Source organism: Dreissena polymorpha, chromosome 12 (genome assembly GCF_020536995.1).
Source record: "Dreissena polymorpha isolate Duluth1 chromosome 12, UMN_Dpol_1.0, whole genome shotgun sequence".
Classification (NCBI taxonomy): Eukaryota; Metazoa; Mollusca; class Bivalvia; order Myida; family Dreissenidae; genus Dreissena; species Dreissena polymorpha.
The window spans coordinates 39,339,003-39,348,812 of NC_068366.1; the positions used below are offsets into that span (position 1 = coordinate 39,339,003).

Genomic DNA, 9,810 nt, shown 5'->3' on the forward strand with positions numbered 1-9,810 from the left:
AAACATTACGCAGATTTGACTGGGACGATAATTGAAGTATTCAATAAATTGTAGGAAGGTATATACATTTGTATCATCAAAAAGAAGCTAAGTTCAAATTTTACAAATTTGCAACTTTTGAACTTTGTTTATTTGATTATCTGGAACGGAGAAAACATGTGTTTCAAGCGACGAGTACAAGGGTTAGAACAGTTTGAAAAGATTCATGCTTTGCTGTTTTCTCATCATAATATCATCAAAAAGAAGCTAAGTTTAAATTTTACAAAATTGCAATTTTTGAACTTTGCATATTTGCGTATCTGGAACGGTGTGTTTCAAGCGATGAGTACAACGGTAAGAACAGTTTGAAAAGATTATTGCTTTGCTGTTTTCGCATCTTAATATCATCAAAAAGAAGCTAAGTTCAAATTTTACAAATTAAAATTTCTTGCAATTTTTGAACTTTGTTAATTTGCGTAAAAACATGTGTTTCAAGCAATAAGTACAACGGTAAGAACAGTTTGAAAACATTCATGCTTCTCTGTTTTCGCATCATAATATCATCAAAAAGAAGCTAAGTTCAAATTTTACAAATTTGCAAGTTTTGAACTTTGTTTATTTGCGTATCTGGAACGGTGAAAACATGTGTTTCAAGCGATGAGTACAACGGTAAGAAACAGTTTGAAAACATTCGTGCTTTGCTGTTTTCGCATCATAATACACACATGTAGTATCCTTATAGAAATCGGTTAGATAATCCTCTGTCAACTGTCAACCTGTAAAAATAGCTGCTAAGTCCCGGATTTTTCATTTGGCAGAGTATGCAACTGCATTTGGGCCCCGCTACTTTTAGGGGCCCCATGAGACCGTTACGAAATAATTTGTGTTACTTATTTAGCCTAATCTAATGAATTAACAAAGCCAATTATTTCTTATAAATGTTATGTTCCGATTAAAAGCTCTACATTGTCTTACCAAGTAACAATCATTTCTAATTTGCAAAACCGTATTGCTTCATAGTTTAAAAACGTAAATATACAGAATACAGTAATTATGTCGCATAGTTCGTCGTGACACAATAAACGTAACCAGAGTCCAATTCTGATTTCTTTACGTTTTATTTCTGCTTATTAACACAACACAACGTTTTCATAATGTTTGTCAAATACAAGATAACACACGGCCCAGCCCGCGAAAGCCAGTAACAATGCCATTCGATCAAATCTAACCGCGGGATTTTTTCTTGCTACATAAAACATCTCGTTTAATACCAAAATACTACGGAAGCCCTGGAGTGACATTTTTGTTACTTATTATGAGTTATTTGTTATGATTTATTTGTTATTACTTATTAGTTACTACTTATTACTTAATAGCTACGAGTTTTATACGCGCGAAAAATACACAGTTTTACAGTTTTATGGTCATTCTACATGTTTTAATAAAGTCTAATGTGAAACAAAATGTGCTTATATTTGATTTAAACTACTGCCCAACCCACCCACTTAACACAGACTAGAACTAAAAATTCCTTCTAGAGTTAGTAATGGCTCTTTATATTTATTTGAATTCATTTTTCTTACATACTTTTGTAATGAGACCTGTATGATCGTTTGAATTGGAATGACATTGTGGTAATTTGGGTGTCCTCCTTTTTGGTATGCCTTCTTCGCGGGGGGGGGGGGGTGGAATTTAAATCATACTCAAAGGCCTAGTACACACTAAGTCAGTATGTTAAATAATTGAACATATTTGTTAAGTCATACAGAAAATTCATCCTCTTGAATGCTTCAGCAGTCAACATTTATATGACATGGATTTGAATTAAATGTAATCAATTATCATTTCAGGTTACCCTGCCCCAGACCTTCAGAGGCATTACAATCGGGCCATATCAGTAGCTATATGTTCAACCCGTGAACCGATATCGAACATAATACTGCATTAACCTTCCTGGCAAATCCATCTGGTGACACTAGTGGAACTCAGTACAGTGTGACAGTAGTCATCAGTGACAATGGTGAATCAATAGGGGCGTCATGCACTTGTGTTTGCTAGAAAAGTTGAAGCATGCACACATATTGCTGGTCAGCTTTTTGGCATCAAGGACTTTGTGGCATGTGGCTATCGGGATCATCCTGGTGATGACTGTTTGACAAAAACACTATGTCGTTGGATTGTCCCAAACGACCCTAAGGTTGATCCGAAGCCGATATGCGAGGTCTCCGTGAAGAAGAACATTCCGGGATAAAATAAAAAAATTTAGTGTTACTAGTTTTAACCTTTGCCAGAACAACTACAAACAGTGAACTTTGATAGTTTAACTGTACTGCATCACACCTTAAGTTTGAACTATCCAAACCTTCCTTGGGTTAAAGCTGTTACTCCTGGATTGTGCAAAAGTTTAAGCCAAAAATGATCAGTCATTAAGTGCCACGTGTGGTCCTTCCAAACTCCCAGATATTGCTGATCACATGAACGATCATATTGTGCCAGGAAGAGAACTCTCTGTGACAACAAGTGTAGAACCATTAACGCTCAAGCAAAAAGAGAAATGTTCTGGAAGTGAAGCATTAGTTAAGTACAGTGAAGAAGAGAAAAGGGTAATTGAGAAGCTTACAAGGAAGCAGAAGGATTCTGTTCACTGGTTGAAGTACAGACAGGGGATCATAACCTCATCCAACTTCAATAGTGTGGCTAGCCATTCTAGAGTTATCGCATAGAAAGGGTCAAACCAAGCGACAGTGTCTCTAGTTGCAGCCTTGTTGGGTAGCTCGTCATTTAAGGGCAACAAGGCAACACGATATGGACAAAGGCAAGAACCAAAAGCCGTGGCAGAATACTTGGCATTGATGAAGTCCAGTCACAAGAGATGCTCTGTAGAGGAGTGTGGATTGGTCATTTGAAAGGAGTTCGACTATCTTGGAACTTTCTCAGACAGAATATTTTTATGTGCATGCCATGGAAAAGGGTCATTGAGGTCAAGTGTCCATACATATTAGTTGACTCGTCAAGGACTATAAATTCATTGGACTTCCTAAATGAAGACGATATTGGACATTTTACCCTGAAAGAACATGGTAATACTTATTATGATCAGATCGCCGGACCCTGAACTTGATAGTGAACCACCATGGTTCTGCCCCAACTGTGCTCGAAACCGTGACATTGTTTTGTAGTCGAGATAATTTATCAAACATTGGACTTAAAGGACTACAGAACATCTGTTGGTTCCATCAATTTGATGCAATTTTTATTTTCTCATTTTTGACTCCAGCGAAAAATTAGCCTTGCATCATTTTGACAAATTTGTTTTATATAATCCAACTTAACAAAATGACAAAAAAAGATTTTGTATGTTGCAAATAATTCTTTTTGAAAATAAGTTCACTATGGTTGTGATAAATAAGCTATCACAAAAGAGTAAACATTCAGAAATGAACAAATTTGAATTTACTCTAGTATTTTGACACAAAACGTTTTCATTTTGACCCCTAATTTTTTCAAGCATTTGGTCATTTTGACTCCTGGTTTTCAAACTATACCGAAATATCTTTCTTATAAATGTTAACAAACACTATAATGTTTGTATGTGTATGATAATTCTATATATACAAACACAGATTAGCTTTTTTCCTTATCATGTGGTACAATGTGTTCATGCTTTTATTTATCGTTTTATTAAAATTTTGAAATAAAAACGAAATAAATTTTATAATCTTGTATTGTTATACAATCGGTTAATTAAAGTTGACAATTAATTATGTGATGGTAATTTCCCCAACTAAATCCTATGTACTTCACATGGTGTTCAATATGTTGATCCTGTTTATCAAAATTGTGCAACATGTACTTAAGAGTAGGGATCTTCAAATCTAATGTGTTTGAAAGAAATATAAAAAAATACCCAAGGGCAACATGTCGAGTCCCCTTACAGTGAAGATTGAAAATTATAATTAAACCTTTTTTCACCTTTGACCTACAAGTGAGACATTGACCTTGGAATCACCATGAAACTCCTTTAAGTATTGTTTTGCATGGAAGATAAACCAAAAGATAAAAGTTAAAGGTACTTTTATTTTTAAACAAACCGGAATATATATGATAACATTAAGACATGTACCATATTTGGTATAACAGTCAGCAAATGCATATGGGAATAATAATAATCAGCATGAAGCATATTACACATCTACAATGTAGTTGTTCATCCATGCAATTAAATCAAAATACATTTGTACATCAGGAATACCCTGTTGACAGAGTACTAAAGTAAAATATTACATGCAATAATTAATGCCCAGTTCACGTGTAGCTTTGGTTTTCTAACTCAATATGAGCAGCTTTTATCGAACAACTTTCACTTATCACATATATCACTAACGTATATTTTGTCTGGGAACACTTCACAGTATTGTTTCGATAAAATAAAATAAAAACTTTGATCATAGCCAGATAATTTTATAAATAAAACTTTGATCATAGCCAGATAATTTCATATTCAAAGTCAAAATATCACAATGAGCTTAAGGCGAATATACATCAATTCAAATTCTGAAAGACATGTAGTAATACTGGATAATTATTTAGACCAGTGTAAATAAAATGGTTAACATCGAGGACAACAAATCATCGTCGCTATCATTCGTGAACAAAAGTAAAGCAAACTTAGTATGAACTTTTGATATTGGCCATCGATTGGTTCTTCTATCTATAATCTTAATAAATAATAGGTCTTGTATAAATGAGATATATAAAAGATAGCAATTTCAAATATATCAATGTTTAACAGTTCTATACAGTGAAATCACAGCAATGTTACAATGACATCATTCAAATAGTCGATTAGTATATACATCTATGTACACATGAGAACACAAAAATCACAGTTGCGAGGAAGTGATATTCTCTCTAGTGTATTATAATTATCTCAACACACACAGTTCTTATCATCAAATAATACACACTATTGCTCAAACTATATAAGTTAGTCGCCATCACATTTTAGAAAAGGATCCTGAAAGTTAACCGGACTATTTCCGTTTATTTTAGTCCTTCCATAAAGTATATTTTAATTAGTTCATTTCTGGTGAGACCATTTCCATAATGTGGAATATTTGATGGAACTACGCCCTCTACGCATAAAACTGTAGATGTATATAGCAACAGCTTGATGGATATAGCATGTAGCCAAGCTTTTAGTTTTAAGCAGCAGCACTGAACAGTTTCTCAGCCTCTTGGATACGCTTGCACTCATTTATGTGATAATCTCTGAAAATAAACATGCATCACATTTAAACATTTTCACACGTTAAACATCCTGAGCGCATACAAGTAAAAATGAGCTAACGCTTGAGTAAGGTAATTATACAGTAAATGTTCATGATTTCGTTCAGCCACTGGCCGCGGCCCATTTTCCAGAATTTTACCAGCCGATGATAAATAAACTACAAACAGAAGGACCAGAGTCACACTAAAATGAAAAGATAAAAACGGTGGCTATTTCAGAAGCAAGCTGACTACAAAGCTCGATCTAGCAAATTTGGTATTTGTTCGGTATCTTTCGGATATTTTCCCCAATTTCATTTTCCTTACTTAGTTCAAATTCATAAACTGAAAACTATATTTTAATTATCCACTAACTTACAACCACCTTCACAATATAATTGAAAACTCACGTCCTACGTCTTGAGTGTCGATGATCAAAATGGCCAATTGCCTCGTAAGACAGTAGCTCAAAACAAATAAGTAATAACAAATATGTAATAACAAATAACTCGTAACAAGTAACAAAAAATGTCCCTCCAGGGCTTCCGTAATAATACACATCAACATAAAATAACACAATTTCTTATATAGAGAATAATAGGTTAGTGTTGATTATAGATCAGGTTTATCATGCGAGGCTTAGAAAACAAATTTTTATATATAATCAACACTAACCTATTATTCTATTTATCCCACTTTTTATTCAGTAAACTTTTTTTATTTAAACAAAATAAGTTTTCATGAGTGTTTGTCGTACTTTGATAATGACTGTAGTGTAACCAAGGTCAGTGTATTACTCCGCGTTCCATAAATAACCGCTGATCAAATAATCATTTTTTTTAATCAGAATATCGTTCTGTAACAAAGTGCCGAGCGTTATTAATTACAATTTTAATCATATTGAATTGCAAATCTTTAAGTTTTATGATATCAATATGACATTAAGTTGTTATATACAAGGAACTACATTTGTTTACAACGTAGCCTAACACCACACACAATTCACTTTCGATATCAAACTATCGAGTCGATCACGAGGTGCACAATATTTGCTTCTTTGTTATAATATGTGGTTATTCGTGACGAAATAACAAATATTACTTGGATTTAAGCTCATTATATACATTAACATTTTGAATGTTGAAAGTGGCACCAAAGTGAGGCAAAGTTGTTCGAACTAGAGAAAGACATTTTCTGGTGAAGTGACTGGGTGGGGCGAACATCAAGATCAACTTGTTCGACGGTAGACAGTGGTTGTCTAGGCTGCATTTCGGCTATAGTTTCGGTGCATGAAGGTGAACAAGAGGAATCTGTTGGATTGTTACATTAACTGGACTGAGCAAGAATGATCACTTTTGCTGCTGTTCAACAGATATGTTGGAATAATTGGTTATTGACTGGACATTAGTGTGCCCTGTTATGGCCATGGTTTCAGTGGGTGGAATGTTTGCATTTCGAAGTTTTTGGACCAGGAATTTGCGAACTGAGTGGTTCGTTATTCTCTTGTGCTTGAGAAAGCCGGCGTCTTTTGCCATGGCCTTCAGCATCTGACCTAACTTGTTGACACCTAATTGTTGACGCAAGAATCACCGGGATGCAGTGTCATTTGTGCGTATTGACAGGTAGAAAAGATGCTTTGAAGAAAAATCAGATGGACGCATATCCGAGTACAGCTTGTAAATGAACACATGATTTCTTGGTCCAGACGATTGTTTTCTACGGTCAAAGGGCAGCAACTCGAACTAACTTCTTCAAAGGGGAGCAACAACAACAGAACCTATTTGCATAGTGTTAAATTTACCTAATACTAGGTTTTAATGACAATAAATGACAAAAAACTCGTTTTTTGCTACTTTCCTTTGTTTTAAGTTCATTAAGATTGACAAACATTTGAGATTGTTTTTATTATTGATGCACTTGGCAAATACAGGTGACGAGGTGCGTGGGAAAAAGTAGTCCCGGTTCGGCAGTTCATGACGTCATTTCGTGCCATTGATTATAGCCTTGCCGTTGATTATAGATGAAATTTAATCAACGGGGCTTTAATCAACCGATTTCGCTGTAAAAGTGGGATAAAATATATTTGATTGGTCAAAGCGTCACGTTGATTTCTAATTGGTTTGGTCAAAGAGTTCCCTTAATGCTTGTTGCTTGCCGATTGGCTGACCGCTAGAGTACTGTTCCAATATGACAACCCCGGGAACGGAGTAACCAAATTATTTATGTATTTACCCATTTATCGAATATTCCTTTCATACATCTGATTTGACTACATAGTTCAATGGATGTGAGAGATAATTTATTAAGATTAAGATTCCCGTTGCAGTATTTTGTATGTCTGGTGACAATAAGATATTACTGTAATCGTGTTCACTGGCATAGTCAATGGATGTACAAAATTAATTAATAAGATTACAATTTCTGTGTCAATACTTTTGACAGACTATCAATTGGGCTGCCTTCGATAAATATAAGTTACCAAACAGATTCATAGGTTTAGAATATCTTATATTTGCCCTTTCAAATTGTTGATTTAGCCTACTTTAACATTGAATGTACATGTATGTCTTTACTTGCAACAAAAGATCTTAATTAAAGAATAATAATTTTCAAATCCTTTAATCATGGCCAATATATCACAAAGATTTATTATTAAATTTCCAAACTTCATTTATGTTATTATTGTTTCTAACATTCAAATATTTTCTTTATAAAACCCTAATAGTTTATTTAACATTATATGCTGTTACGTTACAATTATTTTATTAAAGGAATCTTTTCACGGTTTGGTAAATTGACAAAATTGAAAAAAGTTGTTTCAGATTCGCAAATTTTCGTTTTAGTTATGATATTTGTGAGGAAACAGTATTACTGAACATTTACCACAGTCCAATACAGCCATTATATGTATCTTTTGACGAGTTGAAAACCTAAAAATTATAAAGCGTTGCAACGATTGAATAATTTGGAGAGTTCTGTTGTTGTCGTTTAAATTAACGAAACTACGAAGATTGCTTATATAACGTATAAAATACTTAATCTGTGTATACCCGGCCGAATAGCCGAGAGGGTTAATGCATTTTTACTTTAGACTAACTCCAGGACTCCGGGGGTCACTGGTTCGAGCCCTGGTACCGGCTACTTTTTTTCCTTTTTTAAATTTTATTCTTGATTTTTTACTGGAGCTTTTAAGATCCAATGTTTACATTTATCAATATAAAGCATTTAATGACAAACTTCAAAATATGCCAAAATCTGTGAAAAGGCCCCTTTAAATTCGTAATCTAATAATCATAATGTCGAATTGATATTATCTTATTATAATGACATTTTATACCAATAAAATGACATTGTAAAATTATATGTCATACCAGCCTTGGCACTGGTAGGCTAATCCGATACTTGCTTAGGTCTATGGTAATAACACATGTTAATACTTCCTTTGGGACGTTGGTTAATTAAGTCAATATAAAGTTGAAGTTTAGATCTAAACACCCTTATAGAAGGTAGTACAACATACGTTAAATGTGTACATAACCTTTAGGTGTAGTGTTAGTATTAATTTAGTGGGTGTGTTTCTACACATATATCACTTTCAATTGTGTACGAATCGTCATTCGTGCAATTGAGCGCACGCATCGTCATTCGTGCAAGTGAGCGCGCACATCGTCCCTCGTGTAAGTTAGCGCACACATCGTCATTCGAACAAATGTGCGCATGCAAGCTAACAATTGCAATGTCTAGTCGGTCTGCGGCAAGCTGGGATCCGTTTTCGTATCGGGACTGTAGTTAAAAAGACTGGTGTGGAGAACAATAATTGAGTCTTGTGTCATCATTACGCTCATGCAGGATCATATACACACATAGGTCCATGGCTCAAGGCAGCGTTTGTACTGATTATGTTTTTTATTTAAAAGCCTCCAAGCATTACGCAACCAAAAAACGGGGAAAAAATCCGTAAATGTACAGAAATTACGCAAAAGTTAAAAAAATTCTCTTCTTAAAATGTATAAAGAATCACGGAACGTAAACATTTTCTGACTCGGCTGAGATATCTTAAGAACTAATGTTCAGCAACGTTCATGCATATTAATGGTTATTGGACACAAAGGTGACCACTAGGGTTCAAAATGTTTCACAAAACTTTATCAAAAAACCTGACTTCACCTCTGAGAGCTGTTTTTCCAATGACTGGAACCATTTTGGAACTAATGGAGTTTTAGCAAAAATTGCGACGTTTTGATTGTTCATTAGGTTTAAGAAAACTTACGTATTTTCAACAGACAGTCATTATCATTATGCAGCGAAGTACATAGTAGTAGTTAATTTACACCACGATACATTCTCGAAAAAAACTAAATGTTTTTAACCAGCTGTCTCATCGGAACCACATTCTTTGAGTTCAATCGCGGACATTTACAATGCCATTGCAAACGTTCGACAAGAAATGCCTGCAAGCATTGATCTGTATTGTGTTATCTAGATATGGTCCTAACAAGTACTTACAAACTGTCAGCAAAACTTGCTAAAAGACGGTAAACAGCATGTCGATCCCATTGTCAA

General features: G+C 34.4%; 2 protein-coding genes across 3 annotated transcripts in view; both read left to right on the forward strand.

Moving 5' to 3' along the window:
- Window positions 1-9,810, forward strand: part of LOC127853811 (organic cation transporter protein-like) — a 289,143-nt gene that overhangs the window by 108,023 nt on the left and 171,310 nt on the right. The window lies entirely within an intron of this gene.
- LOC127853818 (uncharacterized) overlaps window positions 1-9,810 on the forward strand; it is a 289,097-nt gene that overhangs the window by 84,404 nt on the left and 194,883 nt on the right. The gene's annotated exons all lie outside the window — the stretch shown is intronic.